This window comes from Chelonia mydas, chromosome 7 (genome assembly GCF_015237465.2).
Source record: "Chelonia mydas isolate rCheMyd1 chromosome 7, rCheMyd1.pri.v2, whole genome shotgun sequence".
Taxonomy (NCBI): domain Eukaryota; kingdom Metazoa; phylum Chordata; order Testudines; family Cheloniidae; genus Chelonia; species Chelonia mydas.
The window spans coordinates 84,936,204-84,943,698 of record NC_057853.1 but is presented as its reverse complement, the minus strand read 5'-3'; the positions used below and the strand labels follow the sequence as shown (position 1 = coordinate 84,943,698).

Genomic DNA, 7,495 nt, shown 5'->3' with positions numbered 1-7,495 from the left:
ACTATAATATAGATTTAAAGACCTGTAAAACAAAGGGGGGAAATGGGAATTTATAGCTTCTGGGCATGCCTAAAATTGAGTCAGGATGACTAACTTTTTAATCCCCAACACCTAGATACTTAACTTGCTGTGCCTCCTTTTACTTAAGTCCTTCTCTCTGATTTTGGCTTATCCAGTCAATTGGCAATTTTCAAGTGTATGTTAATTGCTCCTGTTTTACTAATTCTAAACCAAATGGTTGTCACTGCAAGACAGCTTTGCCCTTGACTCAGATTCTTCACATGCTCTTCTTTTTCTGACTGTTTATAAATATTGTAATAATTTTCTGTCAAAGAAGTGGCATGATTGTGATTTACATGACCAATGAAACATGAACCAGTTTTCGACAGGAGGGAGAAGGCAAAGGTATCCTGCAACCATATGCCACTATTGCAATCCCTCTTCTTTATCAAAAATGAAGAATATTAAGAGTAGGTTTATTTTGTTTTTAATCTTTCATTTGTAATTTGAGAAACAATTCTGATACAGTCAAGATATTTCAGTTTAAAAATTACCTGTTGATTACTGGAACTAGCATCCCCTCTACTCCGATGAGATACTCAAAAATCACAACTGACCAGTGGTCTAATTCTCCCCCATGGAAGTAAAGGCAACTTCCCAAGAATCCAAAATTTGCCTACTTCCTCCCTTTCTTTCTGACTTGCCTGCTCTGGGAGCTGCCTTCTGTAGCGTTTGATTATGTACATGAGGAAACATCTGCAGCCCACTGCAGCACGCATCCTAGTGCCCCTCTGGGGCCAAGGAACAAGTTGTAGCAAATCCTGGGCCCAGTAATATCTGTTGTTCTTGCTGCTCCCTTCTGTCCTGAGAGCCCCTGGTGACTGAAGGCTGCAATGGCAGATGAGCAGAGCAAGAGTAGCAGCTGAAGTTAGAGCTCTAAGCACTCAAAGAGCTGATGATAGTGTAATGGGACTGTTGCCCCCTTACTAACATTCAGTGGGGGTGTTTTAGTTGCTAGCTCCCAGTACTAAAAAGGGGGAAGGGTCGATGGGGAATCAGGACCCTGAGACTGACAGCCCCCAGGAACAATGGGGAGAGGCCAATGCTCCAGGTCAGCTTGAATGACAGGGCGAGCAGGCTAATCAGGGAGTCAGGAGGCCAGGGAGGTCCCGTCCTCTGTGTGAGCTGGATTTGCCTGGGTCAGGCACAGTGAGGCCGAGCTAAGGAGAAAGCAGGGGCCCAAGCTAAGCTGGGGAGCAGAGGTGTGCCAGATCCAGAAGGGCCAGAAAAGCAGCCCACGAAGCAGGTCAGTGCTGGGAGCAGAGTCACAGAAGCAGCCTGCAGAGCAGACCTGTCCTGGAAGCAGAGCTGTGGCAACCAGAGCCAGAGGGGCCAGAGAAGCAGCCCAGGGAGCTGGAGGCAGAGCAGCACCAGCGCAGAGACAGAGTGGTGGAGCTGGGGCTGGAGCAGTCCGGAGCTGGGTGCGGTGAGCAGCTGGGGAGACCGAGGGGGACCCTGGGCAGCAGGCCCAGCACAGGGAGACGCCTCAGCCAAGGGGCTCTGCAGGCCAGGCTTGGATCGTAACCCCTACAGGGCGGGGGCGACACTGGGAAGAAGGGTCCTACCACATAGAGCCTGAGAGCGTGTGGCCGCCACCAGAGCAAGCGTCCAACCCACAGCATCCCTGCAGCACAGCCAGGGCCTGAGTAGGAGGCCTGGGACTTACAAGGAACAGACTGAACTGCCCTGACATTCCAGAGACACTGTTTGTGATGTTCCCTGCCACAGAGCGGGTTGATAGGTTTCCTTTAACCTTTCCCATTTTTCCTTATTCTTTTTAAAATTAATTGTTGATTAAATAACTTGCATTTGCTTTAACTTGTATGTAATTGTCAGTGGGTCAGAGAAGTTCCCAGTGCAGAGAAAGTACTCCGGAGTGGGGACACCCTAGTCCCTGTCCTAGGTGACCACAGCAGGGTTGGGGGTCGAGCCCCCCAGGAATCCTGGGCCCAGCCTTGTTGGGGTTATGAGGACTCTGCCAGACAGGAGAGTGGAAAGGGAGTCCTCAAGGGCAGGGAGGCCACTGGGTAAAGAAAGTGGGAGCGAGGACTCAGATCCTTTCGCTAGCCCATTTCACCGGGGTAGTGCAGAAGCCAGGGAAGTTCCCCACAATAGCGGGACTATTCCCCCGCTTACAATAGCATGCTGGCTAAGATCAGGTTGCCATGTCTCTCTGCTCCCTTCCCCCCCACCAGTGTTTGCAATTTAGCAGGAGAATATACAACATATATTAATTCAGTTCCAATGGCATCTGCTCTCTTCCACCTCTGGAAAAGGAAGAACACATTCTGTGTCTCCAGGGGACCCATCCCCCCATTTGAGAACCCCTGCTGTAGAGAACCAACTTCCCTGGTATAGAAGCATTGCTCCTTCTGGAGCCATGGTCTCATTAACTTCCACCCTACTTACCAAAAAGGGTGCTAGCTCAGAGCAGGAATTAATGCTGCTCTGGATAGTGTCTCACACACACACACACACACACACACACAGACACAAAACCTCTGTGAGTTATTTCCATCAGGTTCAATGGGAAACAAACCACAAAGTGTAGCTGCTTCCCTTACTGTGAGTGCCCTTGACCTCAGAGCTGCAACCCCATGAATTTGTGGAAGCAAGTATTTGAGTGGAAGGAAAGAATATCATAGTGTTACTTCCTCTCCTTTCCATCCCCCCATGCCAGAGATCCAAAGGGGTTTGCCCCCCAAAACTCCCTGACCCTAAACATTAAGATGTATCCCATAGAGCTGCCTGTCTCTCCCTTCCTCCTGCCAGTGCAGGAAAACAGGAACTAGCCCTTAAGCAAGAAAATAGACATTTCAGTATAGCTAATTTAACTGTGGAACACAGAGTTCATCGTTCAGAAATGTGCTTATATTTAAGTGCTCTTGCTGTTTCCCAGAGGGATATTGAAAAGCACCTAGTATGCAGTGATGGATCTCTGCAGACAGATGTTAGCACAGAACCAGCAGCAGAGCTATCTCCCAACCAGGCACCGCCATCACAACTAATAATTCTGTGCCTGCGTACACAGGAGGGAGTTGAGACTCTGGATTCGGCTTTTGTAGAAAACCTGTACATTGTGGAAAGATCACAGCCTTATTTACTTTGTACATTTATTTCTGTTCACTAAAGTGCTACGCTACAAAATAAACAGTTCCTTAAAAGTTTTCCAGGGCCGGCTCTACCGTTTTTGCCGCCCCAAGCAGTGAAAAAACCTGCAGCCGCCGAATTGCCGCCGTGGACGGCAGGAGAGAGAGAGAAGCTGCCGTCGAATTGCCACCGCCACGGAAACTCTGCCGCCCCTTTCTGTCTGCCGCCCCAAACACCTGCTTGGAACGCTGGTGCCTGGAGCCAGCCCTGCTTAAAACTAAGATATTTTATATTTATCAAAGATATTGCCATTTTTTATCTTTTGAAAAATAAACTATTTTTCATACACAGAATAACTGGCAAGCTGATATTTGGCTCCTTTTAGTTACATAAAAACTTGCTAAATTAATTTCTTCTTATGTTTCAAGCAGTAATAGAATTGGCTTTTTATATTAACATTCAAGTGATCCTCACCTAAATCATTAGTTAAATTATCATCATTTGTCGAATAAATCCTTGCCTCCACTTCCAGAGATAATCCACGGTTAATAACAGTGTTGTGCAATATTGAAGCCTGCTGGGGAAATCTTAAGAACTTTAGATGGCCTGTATTAAAGTGTATTACTAGATCATCTGTATCAAGGCATCTGAATCTCATTTGCAGAAGCCCAGAAGTTATTTCAGTATCAGTGCTGATTTTTTGTGCTTCATTATGTTTTAATTCATGTTTCTGAAGATTTGGAATTGTAGTTAAAATGCATTTCTTTAGGGAATAGCTATTATCTGCATTGTCTGAAAAACAATCCAAAGAAGTGAAAGGATTGTAAAAGAAACAATATTTTACATCATATGAAGTTAGGATTATTCTCTGAGGCTCTATGCAGATTAGTGACCTTCCTTAATGTGTAAACCAAAGCATGCTGCATTCTGGGTTCACATGTTCTGGGATCAGGCCATTTTGGGAATAAGCAAGCAGTCTAGCTCTGGTATGGGGGTAAAGCTGAAGAGACAAAATGTTACTACTTTCTTTCAGCAGCTAAAGGAGGATATTTATAGGACTGGGAAATAGGGAACCTGTCAATATATCAGATAGTCACTAGCCAAGGCCAATAATAACCAATGATAATAACCCTAATCAAGCACCAGCAGGGAGTTCTAATTAAAAATGGATGGGCTAATATGACCCTGTGATTATTACAGGACAAACAGCACCTCCACCCTCTTTTTGGTCTCTCTGGGTATGTCTACACAGCAAAGAAAAACCTGCAGCTGGCACATACCTGCGGCTCGGGCTGCAGGGCTGTTTCATTGCTGTGTAGACTTCCAGGCTTTGGCTGCAGCTCAGTCTCTAGGACCCTGCAAGATGGGAGGGTCCCAGAGCTCAGGCTCCCGCTATGCTGATTAAATTGGAAGGATTAAAATTAAGTCAAGCTATACCTTTGAACAAGAATCTAAAACAATTACTATGCAAACACACAAGTGACACACTACTGTAGAGGATTTAGGACATATGCTCTGTTATTCAAAGAAGGTTTAGGGACTCTGAGATAATTATTTTAAATTGTGAAGATATTTGGCAAAATGTTGCTACTGATTACATGTGTAACCATGCTGAGTTTAAAGACGCACTGTGAAAAACGTTCACCTAAAAACTTTAAACCATGTAAAACTCATCTAGCTTTCAAGTCTCATTACAAACTCAAAACTTAGATCAGGTTTATCAAAATGCTTACTAACAATCAGAAAACCTTGAGTGAACTCAGACCCAGTTTCAAGCAAACAAACATGTACTACTGATATGGGCACGATATTAATTATAGGCCAAATGTTGATAGCCCTATTCAATTTTTATTCAGTCTTTATGCAGGCAAGCTAATATTGTTAACAGTGAGAGTTCTCTTAAATAGAGAATTGGCAAACAATAATTTGGAAAAAAATTGACTTTCAATGATCTTTGGATCAAACTTTAAGGAAGAATCACAGAGTTTAACCCGATACGATTAATGAATTGCCTCTTAAATTAGTGAGTAATGTACATAGAAGAATTATTTTGTCTACATAGATTGGCAAGTAACACTTCCTACAGCATATATCTTCATTAAAGACGGGAATTTTTCTTAAGCAATAAGTGTGTACATCCATCAATAGGGAAAGGTGAATCTAAAAGTTTGGAGGTTGCATTCAAATAAGCACCAAAGCTTATTCAAAACTTAAAAAAATACCTGAACCTCTTGGGCCTACAAAACTGAACTGGGAATCTCAGAAATGTTCTCTCACTGGATTTCTAGTGCTTCCAGCCCTGCTGGAAGAATAAAGAGAAGAACTTTTTGTTGTTTAATTTTGGCACTTCTGCTTCTGTTTTGAAATTGAAGCCAGGGACCAAACTGAGCCCTCAGTTACACTCATGCAATGTCAAATGATGCTAGGGCAAAATATGGCCCCAGAAATGGTGAGATACTAAAAAAGAAAAATAATAAAAGTTATCCAAACTTATCGTTTTGGGATAGAGTTCCTGCTGGGTGGTGGTCTCATTCGACTGAATTGCTATCCATCAATTGCCTTTATTTTTTTAGGTCACGTAGTTAAACTTCATCCATCAGCAGTCAGTGTTCTGCTGGGTCTTACTTTAGAATTCTAGATTAGCATTGGCAAAAGCATAACAACCCTTGAAATTCACCTAATGATAAAATTAATCTTAATACTTGCTTTTCTCCACTGCTATCCATTTATCAATTTTATTTCTATTTGTGTTTTAGTGCCTTGCTTTCTTTTTGTTTTGTTACTGTTTACTCTCCACTATGTTTCCATTGACGACTTGTAGTCTGGAGGGTTTTAAAAAGAAATTATGGGGAAACTGACAGCAAATTATTTTTGCAAATGTAACACACAATGGAAGAGATTACAAAGTTGTCCTTCCTCGTGTATCATTTCTGTTTTATGGTCTATGAACTTAGATATTGTTATCATGGAGTCTGCATGTTTATGTTTTTTTAAATAATGTGCAAATGCAAAAGTTAACTATATAACCTGTGTTATCTTTTCACTATGTTATTGATTTTTCCCAATCTATCAATAGACATATAATACACAAAGCAGAAAGAAGAAAGGATAAATGTATCTTTAATAATTTTTTGCCATGGTTTGTCAATGGGGGAAAATGAGGTAAGAACATGTTGCCCCATGCCCCGCACCCCTCAGCAAAGGACCATGTTATTCACATTCCTACCAACTCACATCTCCTCTTTGGTCTTTCAGCTTCTCACCTGCATTTGTCTGATGCAGCCCTTTTCAAACACTTTTGTCCATACCCCATCTGACCAAGACCACAAGTGGAGGATTAGGCTCATCAGTACTTCCCTCTGGAGTTTGAAGGAGTCTTGTCTTTTCTGGATTCATCTGCATGCAATTCAGCAGTTGGTTTCTTAAAAGAAAGATTAAGAACAGAGATTACCTGAATATTTTGTAAAATCCAGTTCATTCCCCTTAGGTTAGTTGCAGAGAAAAGCAAAGAAAAGCTTACCTTCCCTGAGATCAAGTCTCTTTCTGATCATCCCCTGTTCAGCCTGACAACTTCTCCATACTGTCCAGTGGAGCTGGTTGAAACCTGGAATTTCAGTTTTGTGGAAAATTTTGACATTTCAGAATTGATTGGTTTTCATTCCAAATCTGAACAAAACCAAATATTTTTGAAATTTCTTGTGAAAATGGAAATTCTGGAAAAAAAGGGTTTCAAAAAGTTTTTTGTTTCAGATTTTTAAATTTCATTACAGAATTCCAAAAAAAAAAAAATTATGGTTTTATTATTTTTTATATTTTTATCTTTATATTATTTGATAACATGTCAATGTTAGTGCATACCATGCGCTACTATTACTGATGTGTCATGACATGACAATGTAATAGTTAACATTTTATTTTTAAAATCATTCATGACCGATGCTCCTTAGTACTGATTGAGTCTTCTAATCTTTTCTATTTCATAGTGTCTCCTGTCCATGCTGTGTCAAAATGTTTCATTACAATACAAACATGAGACACTTAGATCTACAGAAGTGGCTTTTACTGGTGTAGCTTATTCCATACCTGATCAAAACAAGCTATACTGATAAAAACTCAGTTTTGCCAATGTAACTGTGTCAATGCCGGGGGCTTCTGTGACCCGCATAGCTATGTTGGCCAGGGATCACATCTTTCACACCCCTGACTGACATAATTATGCTGGCAGAAGTCTATAGCGTAGGCATGTCCCCAGTCTACACATTGTCTAGTGCCACCAGCATATAAAATACAGGAATTTAAAAATCAACAATTCCTTTATACTCACACCCACTTACCAATGTGTAAT

The 7,495-nt window shown here is 41.9% G+C and overlaps 1 long non-coding RNA gene across 1 annotated transcript; it reads right to left on the bottom strand.

Annotated features, from left to right (window-relative positions):
• Nucleotides 1–3,020: 3,020 nt before the first annotated feature.
• Nucleotides 3,021–6,757, bottom strand: LOC122466673. Its single transcript, XR_006292382.1, has 3 exons — nucleotides 6,671–6,757; nucleotides 6,414–6,571; nucleotides 3,021–3,130 (listed from the first exon to the last, which is right to left on the bottom strand). It is a non-coding gene; the product is annotated as an uncharacterized LOC122466673 (long non-coding RNA).
• Nucleotides 6,758–7,495: the final 738 nt, after the last annotated feature.